This window comes from Corvus brachyrhynchos, unplaced genomic scaffold, assembly GCF_000691975.1.
Source record: "Corvus brachyrhynchos isolate BGI_N302 unplaced genomic scaffold, ASM69197v1 scaffold126, whole genome shotgun sequence".
NCBI lineage: Eukaryota > Metazoa > Chordata > Aves > Passeriformes > Corvidae > Corvus > Corvus brachyrhynchos.
In genome coordinates, this window is record NW_008239283.1 from 2,656,860 (window position 1) to 2,667,137 (window position 10,278).

General features: G+C 38.8%; 1 long non-coding RNA gene across 2 annotated transcripts in view; it reads right to left on the reverse strand.

Annotated features, from left to right (window-relative positions):
- Positions 1-7,271: 7,271 nt before the first annotated feature.
- Positions 7,272-10,278, reverse strand: part of LOC108448158 — a 52,605-nt gene continuing 49,598 nt past the window's right edge. Inside the window, exons 4-5 of one of the 2 annotated variants that reach the window (XR_001863953.1) lie at positions 8,182-8,296; positions 7,272-7,590 (exon numbers count right to left, since the gene is read on the reverse strand). This is a non-coding gene — a long non-coding RNA (uncharacterized LOC108448158). Of the gene's footprint in view, positions 8,297-10,278 lie in introns of both variants that reach the window. The other variant, XR_001863952.1, reaches the window with a different exon arrangement.

Genomic DNA, 10,278 nt, shown 5'->3' on the forward strand with positions numbered 1-10,278 from the left:
CCCACATCTTTATTCATGATGTTAATGATGATAGGAGTGGTAATAATGAAACGAGGTCATGAGGGTTTCCCATTGTGAACTAGTATTAATCTAATTTCCTACACGGTGTTTATCTAAGTCAGAAATAACCAAGCAGTTCAAAATACTTTGGCAAGTCTCTGATGAAAAGAAGCCTGGGAAGAGTGAAGGGTTGCTGGAGAATGCTAAACTGCATTCACTCAGCTCTGCTGAGAAGGCTAAGCTGATTCTGGCAGGGTTTTGCCAGAAACTATCCAGTGCAAACTGTCTTATTTTTATGAATGTTAAGAGCCATCAACAGGTAAAATAAAAATCCAACAATGAGGATTCTGGATTTTCATTCATAATAATGAGAATTTTTCCACTCTGAAAATTTTGCATAAATCCAAAAAAGTCTATGGGGAGTTTTAATTAAATAATAAAATTAGTGCTAATGTGGGTACTTTACACAACCCCCTCCCAGTGTACAAAAAGGCATGAGCTACCCACTCTCCCATTAACATATTTTTAGGCTGCCAACAAAGCAGAATTTTCTGCAACTCCATTTCTGTTTTGAGTGCAATTTGCCTGCCTTGCCCTGCCTGTTCACAGGCTGTCTTTAAAGATGTGGACACTTTGAAAGATGGGCAGCCCAGCATTCCATTTCCATAAAGGAAAACTTGAGCTTTTCCAAGAGAAGGACAAATCTGTACTGCTCTCGCTTCTATTCCTAGCAAATTTTTTTGGCTATTTAACCACTGAGATTGTTTACCTTCTCACGATGTGATCCAGTATTAATTAAGTGAATATCAGGGTTTTGGTGGTAGTGGTGGAGCAGACACCTACCTGGCCTTGTGAGCAGTGCCAGTCCTTGTCACACCAGCAAAGAAGTGGCTGGACAGTCTCTGGGAACCAGAGCTTCCAGCTAAGAAGCAATTCCCTAAATCACAGCACGGGAATGTCTACACGATGTAGAAAATGGCTTGGGTGAATTAGCATATCTGACAGCCAAGCAATTTAACTAGCATTCAACCTCATACTTAATGAATAGTCCATATGTCCAGAGAAGCAGGTAATTTATAGTCTAACATTTTCTTTTGATCTGCCGTTTGCTCTTTCTCTGTAGAATTAAATCACTTCTCAATGCACAGGGGAAGGAGGCGAAGGGAAGAAGTCTTTTTATTTTTAATTAGAATGTGCTAAATGGTAATAAAGTAATGTGAATACAGTGGAGAGCTCTTAAATCCATAACAGTAAATCTATTGCTGCAACAGGTCCATCCTTTATCTGGTGCTCATTTAAGAAGCCTTCACCTGACGTGCCACACTGACATGAACTGATGCTAATGGAGTAATATATTTAAAGAATTCAATAAAGCATCTGTTGTAGATTGTGATATGCCTTGTAATTTTATTGACAGAGGTTTGTTTTGTCCTGAGACATGTAAAATGCTTGGTTAAATAGCTTGATTATATAGTATTTTTAAAATATATTCAATCGACTGGCATCCTGTACTGTGCAGCCTGTCAGTGATTAATCAAATGATATTTAAAATGCAAATATTGGATTGGCTCTTAAAAATCAGGATTTCACTCCCTTGGGAAGGAATTCTAATGTGCGTGGCAGAAGCAGTAATCTGAAAATGATGTTCCCTGGTATGCAAGTGTTAAGGCATTAGGTGAAACAACACAGAAGGATGGTTTAAAGACATCTATGTAAAACAGGAAAGAGATAATTGCAGAAATAAAAATGCAACCAATTTTTTGTGTTGTTTTGCTTTATTAGTTAAGCAAAATGCACAGGAGTTTAGATGCTTTTTTTTTTTTTTTTTTTCCCATAAATATAGACAGCTCTCTGCTACTTGAGTAAAAGTGGATTTTGGTTATGACAGTAGGCTTCTTTCACCTGAAAGCCATTATTCCCACTTTGGGAATGCAATTGCCTATTCCCTCAATCCTCTTTGATCACAGAAGCTGAAAAAGGCTCTGGAGACATGAGGTGTTTTCTGTCCCATTCACACCCTCAGCCGAGGGAACACGAGCAGTGTTCGGACATGGCACAGGTGAGTATGGGAGGATTGCTTTATTTCCAGGTTGGCAGGGGGCTTCTTTTTGGAAGCACCACTAATTTTGTTAGATACAATGGCTGCTTAATTTGAAATGGGGCTGTTTTCCTAAAACAACCATTTCCCCTTCTTCTTTCCTGAGTGCTTGATCCTAAGTGAAGGACTCCAGCAGCACTCTCCTGCCCAGGCTTGGCAAGGCACAATGCCATGGGTTTGGTAACCATCCCTCTTCCCTATTCCTCTCACTTTTAGAACAGGTATGTTTCCCTCTTTTCAGGAGGAGAATTTATGGCTTCGTGTTTCAGCACATTTTGTGGGAAGGAAAGTAAATCATTTCTTGGAGGGATTATTGGTCCTCAAGGACAGGGCTTTGAGGTGCATATAGGATGCATGGGTGGACAGATTGTGGAGCTCTTCTACTCAGTGCCTTGATTTAATTGCTGTTGGTGCACTTTGTTCCTTTATTTTTAACTGATATATTTTGGGAGATGTTGCTACTCTTGCTTTGCTAGAAACAAGGGTGATTGCACACATCGTAAGGTTTTGTTCCACAGCTTTTTGCCTTAATCTTAAATGACAGCTACATCTGTTGGAAGTTTGTTCCTATCTTCTGTTTAGTTGGTTTTGTTGTTTTTTTTTTTTAACTTGACAGGTTGAAGGAGCCTTTTTAATGACAGTCTTGTGAGGCTCAGAGAGTTTTTGAGATGCTCTTCCCAGCCTGTAGCTGCTCCACACTGGTTTTGTTCTTTGGTAGAAGTTCCAGTTGACTCCAGAGCTTTGGTACCAGCAACACCTTTCCCTAGGAGGAAAGGCACAAGCAGACACTTCTTTAACTTACCCCAGTTGTTCTGTATTCTGCAGACTGGGATGTTTTTTTTCTGTGACACTGAGGTTAAATTCAGGGGACACACACACGGATTTAGATAGTGGATTATGGCCAAAGCCTGTCACAATTTTAGAAGTTTTAGTCAGCATTGTTCCATTTTCCTTCTCCTGGGGTCAGGCTTTCCTTCGCTGTTGTGATATGATGTCAGGGTTTCCTTGATTCATTTAGCATTTTATGTGTTTTCTGCACTGTATGCCTCAATATTTCCATCATGGCATTCTCATTCGCTATTAGTTTAGTCTACTGGAGGCTTCAATAGAAGCTACTTGTCCAATTATTTTGAATTTTTCTAGGTTTATTCATGTGTTGACACGTTCATGTTTAGTGCAACACTCCTGATAAAATAACCAAGATGTTGCCCAGTGTTTACATTAAGCAGCAGAGAAATCCAACACTAGAAAATATGTGTGTGCAAACAGTCTAAATAAAGAAAATTGAGAGAGAGCTTTAGCTAGGGAAAAAACCCAAACCCATAAAAATAAGCTTTAGCTCAAAATGCTAAAAAGAAAATCACTTATATCTTCTTTTCTCTGGCCTGTGGTGCGGCCAGACTGGTGCTCTACTGCTCAGAATCATTACACACTATCCCAGAGTTATCAGTCAAAGCATTTCCCTCCCAGCTTGTGGTGTTGAACTAACAAGTTTTAGTGAAGACAAATCTTCCCTCTTCAATGCTCTTGATGTCCCAGGCAACCTTCCTGCTCACCAGGAGGTGGCCACAGGACAGGATGTCAAGGTTTGCCCCAAGTGCACACCCACAGTGCAGATCAGAAACCTCTCCTGAAACTGTGCAAGCCAAAAGATTCTACTTCTGCCTCTTTTGCTTCTTCTGTAGAATTTTCTATAATTCCAAAGTATTTTCAGATGATACAGTAAAAATCAAAATGTTATTGCAGCAACTGCACTACAATGAATGTGGGCTGGGCTTTCAGCTAGAATTTTAATTATTTTGGGGTGTTGCACAATCTCTGGTCATCAGCTCTAGATGGGGAACATTTAATTTCTCTTAAGCTTCTGCTCTTAAAGCTCAGCAAAGTCATTAAAATGAGGACATCAAAAAATGCAGAACATCTCCACAGATGGAATTTACAGCCTTATTTAATTATTAGCTATGATTACTCTAATTGTATACGTTCAGCAGTTTTTCTTTTCCTCATTTAAAGGTAATATGGAATCTTTAGGCAACTACATCAAATGATTAGCATTCAGTAGTAACACTAAGCCTCTAGAACCATGGAATCATGGAATGGTTTGGGGTGGAAGTGAACTTAAAGCTCATCTCATTCCAACTTCCCTGCCATGGGCAGGGACATCTTCCACCAGACCAGGTTGCTCTAAACCCCATCCTTCCTGGCCTTGGACACTCCCAGGGATGGGACAACCACAACTTTAAAATTTAAAATAGCTTAAATGCAACCTCATACTGGTTCAATTAGCAACAAATATTGCCACTAAAATACTACTTTTAGTGAAAATTGTTATGAAAGTGCTGCAATATTAACCTATATTCAGCTAAAATGTACTTAGGTGTGGGTAAATGTCAATCTTCCTGCACTGAGTATTTCTTTGTGCCCTACTTGCAATGTGTGCTTTCTCTAAACCACTAAATTTTGCAATTGTTGTTACTTATTAAAAAATTACCTGAGCGACCTTGTTAACAGCTGCAGATGTTGCTAGTTATTTGTCTTGGATTATTCATTTCTTAAACACAAAATGTTTTTGAGAATATCTATATGGATATTTGTATCTATAATGGTATCAATGTCCATATCTGTTTCTCTCTCCAAATGTAGATATTGATATAAATATATTAGTAATATATAGATATATTATTATTTATGTATTTATATGTAATATACAAAAAAGTATAATGTATTTTGCAATAAAAAGGAATACAGTTTTGTTTGTAGTCTATCTTTGCAAAGTATTTTATGAACTAAAGCAAACAGAGATACATCACTAGAGATAAGCCATAGTCATGGACTACTGCCAAATAACATTATATCTCTGTGCTGATCCCCAAGTTAATACAGTTTTTATTTTCCACTGAAAAGCAACTTAAACATATTTGCATTCATCTACCTTTTCCCCAAAACACACAGTTACCTAAAACAGTGGAAGAATTACATTTCTTAGTCTGAGTTGCTGGAAAAAGCGTGGATTTGTGGCTGAAACCACATGAGAGGCTACTGATACGTTACTTGACCTGTCCCATGACTCCAGTCTTCATGGGACCCCAGTTCCTGATATTAACCTGTCCCAAGATGGGCACCAAAGCAGAAGAGATTCAGGGATTTTACTTATTCCTGGCAAACAGAGAGCTCGACTGAATAGGGTCAGAGAGAAGACATGGGGAAAATGTCAAGGCTGCTTTTTTAAATGAACAATAAAATTGTATTTTAATTAATTTTTCAAAGACGATTGACACGAAGTTGCATATACTTAATTAAGTACATTTTAAAAGAGAAACTGTTTTATTTGACTCTCTACTGAACACAGCACTCTGCCATTTAATCAAATTACTGTGGCAGAAAACATGGTGATGCCCTTCAGTGAAAGTGCCAGCATGAAATCCTTGAACATAAGAGGAGCAGCAATAGCCTGACTATTCTCACAAGATGGTTTGGACAAGCAGATGACCAGATGGAGAAGAGGAGAGGCAAACACTCCACTGCTGGCAAGTACCCAAAGCTTCTTGAACCTCATGTACTCTTCCCTAATAAATATATCATTTCAATACCAGCCATGGTAATGCAGTGATAACAGCAGGAGAATAACTCTCCTTATAATTGTGTGAGACATGCAGATATATTCCCCTGTCTCCCTGACTAATGTTTCCAACATGACTTGTTAGCTTCTGCAATGATCAAGCAGCTATTAAAGATACAACTGTGTTAACCTTTACAAAAATTAGAAGCGCATGACTGTATCAGGAACTACAATGGTTTCCCGGAGACCAGAGCCAGAGGGTGAAAGATCATCCTGCTGAGACATTAGGAAGGGATGTATTATTTATTTAGTGTGTCTGAACCCCATATGGAGGATGTGGCCCCGTGCAAATGCCTCCTCCTTGCTGTGTGACTGCTCTAACCCATGTAGGAAGGTAAGCAGAAAGGTCCTGGATCAGCTTTTACAAGAGAGGTAAATTATTTGTCTATTTAGCTTCCTTCCCTGGAACAGAGTCTAGCAGACTGATCATGGAAAAAGAACTCTTGGAACTCTGAAATCAACCACATTTTTCTTCATTTTAAGTTGAACCCGAAACCATCTTAATCCTAAGGAACTTGTGAGAACCAACCCACCCATCACAGTTTGTTCACATTTGTACCTTCAGTCACAGATCCATTAGTTAGACACTAACATAATACTCAATATAAAAACCCCTCAAGGATGGCAGCAGGGGTGTCATGTCATCCCTCGTGCTGACAAACTAGAGGTGTTGGATATTCAGAAATTAACTTGTCTGATGATGCAGGTGAGTGAAAAATCATCCTTGACATGCATAAACTGTAATAAAAAAATCCAGGTCTTTATTTATTGATAAGTATAATCTGTAGACTACAAGTGACAAACAGGCAATAAATCCCAACTGAAAATAAGAATGACTGGCAGTCCAAAAATTCCCTAGCAGTCTACAATGAAAACATTTCTGGATTCGTTTTCCTAAATAAACTTTTTACTGAAGTTATCAGAGCTGCTGATGGAATAAAGCTCATAATAAAAATAGATAATAGCAGAATGAAAATTGCAGAAATGTAATATACAATCCAAGGCACATGGAATATTTATAAGGTCTGACTTCTATTAAGGTAGCATCTCAGTCGCATTTTTGAGATTTTAATATCTGCAAGTAATTCTCTGTCTTCCCACAAGGACTGGTAAAAAGATCATCTAAATGAGCATGTCCAAATTAACTGTTTCCCTCTCTCAAGGTTAGCAAACACAGCAAACCATTCCTTTGGGAAACTGGGTCTGCTGCCTGCTTTTGTACAACAAAATGGAAAGAAGCAAAATCCGTAAGGAAATACACGAAGGGCTAAGCTGCCCTGTGTGAAAATATTTCAAGATGTAGGAGTTGCTGTTCTCTTGACAGAACTAAAATACAGCCCATAAAAATTCAGGCAACGAAAGAGTGGGATGGGAAGTGATGAAAAGTGCCTGATTTGGAGGTAAAACAGAGATTTCTTCCTGACCTTGGGTCCTGGTGGTCATTTCCACCAAGAGAAATTCACCCTAAATGGACAGAGAATCTCATGGGGGCTCCCCCAGTAACACACAGCAAGAAACAAGCAGTGCAGGTAATATTTCACCATTTCTCAGTTTATTCTTTTCATTTTGTTAAGAAACAGAACAAGACTAAACTGCTAAACAAAACCATTTTGAGACCTAGCCAAAAGTTCTTTTCCTTGTAGCATCTTCGTACTTCAGCTGCTCTTCCCACCTTTAGCCATGAGACAAATAAATGTGCATCTACCATGTTACACATGTTTCTCATCATGCATCTCAATCAAGGCTTCAAAACTGCAGGACAAAATAGACTTCTCTCATACCAGCACGAACAAGGCAGCCAGGGATATTGTATTTTACATATGTTCTCTGGTACTGGAGGATCAGAGTCCCATCTGCTCAATAAAATACTTCCCTATAAAAAAATGGAAAAATAATCAGCTAGAAAATCTCTTTAGCACTGCGGCATATATTTTTTTTTCAAACATAAACTTTGTGAAGTCAGAGATATTAAGAACAAAAAATCTATAAATCCCTCTGGTAATAAACAATGAAATTAAAATCCAGGCAAAATTAAATTTGAAAAGATTAATGTTCCTTTTCATATTTTGATGACAACTATAAACATCATGGAATTTCATGAATTTACAGCTTTAAAATGCAAACTGATACCCCACAATAGTGCAATTTTAGTCACAAAGAAATAAGTACTTTTTATTCTAATGTCCCTGCAGATAAAGTTCTCAGTAGTAATGAAATGGCTTTGAACTTCTCATCTACCATTTAAAAAACCAGTAAGTAGTCTGTAACTGAAGCCCTGTTGTGCTTAAAATATGTGTAGCAGCACATTGATAGTAGTTGCATATCATCAAAGTATATGTCCCAGACATCTAAATGCAAAGTTTGGAGGATTCTTCTCCAAAACCATTTTCTAAAATTCCATGGCTTAAACTGTGTATTTATTTTTTTCAGTCCTCTGAGATACAAGCACTTTAGTGGCAATAACCTTGTAAAGCCTTTTAAAAAATCATTGAACAGCCTACAAGGACTCTGAGTTCACTGAAGGGTAGAAGAAAATGGAAATCCTGGTGTCCCAGTTGGAATATGGCTCCTGGAGCAAACTGTGGGGAGATGGAGGGCAGAAATTAGGAACATCTTACATTATTAGGTTTGTAGACCTCACACACCACCCAAACCACACACACACAGCTGAAAAAGAAGGGAAATTACAAAAGGAGCAAGACAACTGTGAGAGAAAGTACAATGTGAAGGAAGTGCTCAGACACTTTATGGAACTTGAACTGAAAATCAAGTGGCAAGGGGCTATCCATGCTCTTTTCCTCAGTGCCATGACTGAGGTCACAATACCAGGGCTTTTCACAGTAAGATTAAATTTTCCTTTGTTGAGTGAAAACAGGAGTTCTTTACAAGTAATGGAAATGGTGTCCCCACCTGGTTTCTCATGCAGAATCTGTGCTAAGTTTTCCCTAGCTGTTGTTTTCTCTTTGGATTTCATCTACAGAACATTTAGGAAAAATAGACACTTTGTCTCTCTATGCCTACTCTGTCTCTAATTCTTTTTCAAATTCTAATTATGCTTAAGGAATCTTAATGATCAGATCTCCACATTTCTGAAGTCAGAATTCTTCTGCTATCATTAGATAAAATGCAAATAAAATGGACTTAAATTTTTTCCATATGTGTTTGGCCTATCTCCAAATGTAATGCTGAAAGGACATTTTCAATCTATTTTCCTCAGTGGTTTTTTTTTTCTTTTTGTTCAGAAATCAGTTCTCAAAAAGCACAATTGTGCATAATAATCCACTCTTATGAATAAGCAGTCAAAAAGATTAGGAGAGAACCATGTCATGTTGTTACTTTAGAAGTGACATAGTCACTCTGCAGAATAACAGGTTTCAGGAAACTCTATAAGGGATTTCAGAATTAAAGGTCCTGTTGCCTCTGAAATTAGAGCAAAACCTGCATTAACTTTGCAGGAAGGGGTCTGGCCTTGTGCCAGCTGCTCAGTGGGTGTGACAAGGAGAGGGGAGGGGACATCTCAGTATGAGCTGCCAGGAGTAGGGAGGAGTCGCAGCCTTGGTGCTGCCACTTGTTTTCGGCTAAATCCATTGATTCTTGATAGCAAATGAAGGCTTTTGCTGCACCTTGCAAAGAGGGAAAATGGATTGGAACAGGAGAGTCTTGGAGTGGTGGGTCCAACATCCACAGCTCCCCAGGGCTTGCCTTGAGGGCAGGGATCAGAGGTGGACCAATATAGAAGACTTTGGCTTGACCAAGAGTGCTGGGTCTCAGCTGGGGTTCCTCCTTGAATTATAGAATCACAGAATGCTTTGTGCTGGAAGGGACCTTCCAATCATCTAGTTCCAACCATGCTGCCATGGGCAGGGACACCTTCTCTAGACCAGGTTGTCCTGTTCAAATTGTCATTGAACACTTTCAGAGATGGAGCATCCACAGCTTCTCTGGGAAACCTGTCCAGTGCCTCATGACCCTCACAGGGATGAATTCTTCCTAATATCCCATCCAACCCTGCCCTCTGCCAGCTTAACTCTATTCCCCCTCATCCTGTCACTCCGTGCCCTTGTCCAAAGTCCCTCTCCAGCTCACTTGGAGCCCCTTTAGGCACTGCAAAGGACTCTTAGGTCTCCCCAGAGCTTTCTCCAGTCTTTGGCAACTGCCTTGGAGCCAGCCTTGCCTTGTCTGGGGCTCCCTCATCAGTACTCAGGTTTCCAAAATAATCAACACATTCCGAGTCCCATTGGAAGAAACATATGCAGTACTCACCACTGACATCCCTACAAAAATATTTTTAAATGCAGAATTATATGGCCATTAAATATTTAATATTAAGTTACCTGTGGGAATTTTAATATATTCTACTTGCAGTGAATACATAAGGTAATGATAAAGAAGTGAAAAGAGATGCAAAAGCTGGTTCATCTGAAAGCATGTAGCAATTTTCAGTTGTATTTTATATATGAACCTATGAAATGTATACAGAAGAAATTAAATGTATAAAATGATTTATAGGTGGATTAAAAAGGCTTGCAATTTTTTTTAGTTTCATACATCTTCAGGGAAA